Below are 1,342 nucleotides of genomic sequence, written 5' to 3' on the forward strand. Positions count from 1 at the left end.
CTCTCTCTCTCTCACTATCTCTCTCTATCAAATAAAATCTTTAAAAAAAAAAAAAAAGAGGTCTGATAGGGGAGCAGCCAGATAAGAAAATCAAAAAAGGAACAGTAATTTAAAGTTTATTCCAGCTATAATGCAGGTTATTCTGTCTTTAAGGTAGCATCACATGGCATACTTCTGAGTCCATTCCCGAGATATTCTGTTGTACTTATCTCTGTTTTATAGATCCGTGCAATCTCTGGCACTAGGGGGTCATCTGGGTTTGGATCACATAGCAGTGAACAAACGGATAAAAGAACTTTAGAAATAGTTAAAGCAGGAGACCACTGTGATCTTAGAATATCGAGACAAATGCTGCCATTACTGTTAATATTTGGATGACAAATTCTTGTTGTAAATGCAACCTTAGGTGGTTTGAAGGGGTAGTCTGTAGGAAAATGAATTGTCAAAAAGAATACACCGCCTTGATATGGGCTGTCATTAGGTCCCATAATTGTGGCTTGCCAGTGAAACATATCATCCCCAACTGGACCTGCAGAACATTGTGCTGGAGGATCACGGGCCAAATCACTAAGCTCCTTATTATCCGTTTCAGTGACATAATCTGTGCTTTTCTTCTGGCTCCTCACTCTCTCGGTATGTGCTCAAAGGTCTGGCCAAAACTCTTGATTATCCGGGCGGCAGGGAAGGATTGTCTCTTCGTCTCACACCGGCTCTGCCAGACACAGGCGCCTTTTGCAGAAATGGAGCAGATCAGCACTTGCACAGGCCCCGGAGAGACCCTGATGAATCCAGGTCCCTTAAAACGGTTGCAATCCAGGGTGGGTGGGGTGGCGTGGCAAAGCCACCAACAGCCTCTATGCCGTACTTCGGCCCGAAGAGGAGGTGAGGGTGACGGGAAGAGAGGAGGGGCGGCTACAAGTTTGACTCCCCGGCCTCTCGAGAGGAAGAGACCTGGGCGGGAGAGGAAGAGGCGTAGGAGCTACATTAAACTAAATTTTTAACACCTAACCCAAAAGTCAGGACTGTGCAGGAGTCAGCCTTATATTAGGCAGAACTAGGGTTACACGTGGTCCTAGGCACTGTCTGCATCTCTGCTGCTTTGACCCACAACCCCCGCCCCCCCATGGGCCTCAGTGCTATGTCGTGACCCATTTGCAGGAGAGGGGGTCTGATTTCCTCTTGGAATCAGTGCATGGATGGGCATTTTGTGGGTGACCAGAGAACATCAGTCATTAGCAAGGGCTCTCTGAGTCTGGGTCAGTGCTCAGTGCTCCTATTCCATCAGCCTTCTAGGGCCTCTGTCCCCAAGCACTAATGTTTCCTTTCCAGGCCGGGTCTTTAA

At 47.6% G+C, this 1,342-nt stretch overlaps 1 pseudogene; it reads right to left on the reverse strand.

The window, feature by feature from the left end:
- Positions 1–47: 47 nt before the first annotated feature.
- On the reverse strand, positions 48–760 carry LOC102732361 (ubiquitin-conjugating enzyme E2 D3 pseudogene; annotated as a pseudogene).
- Positions 761–1,342: the final 582 nt, after the last annotated feature.

This window comes from Leptonychotes weddellii, unplaced genomic scaffold (assembly GCF_054177405.1).
Source record: "Leptonychotes weddellii isolate Sample4059 unplaced genomic scaffold, ASM5417740v2 HiC_scaffold_10998, whole genome shotgun sequence".
Lineage (NCBI taxonomy): Eukaryota > Metazoa > Chordata > Mammalia > Carnivora > Phocidae > Leptonychotes > Leptonychotes weddellii.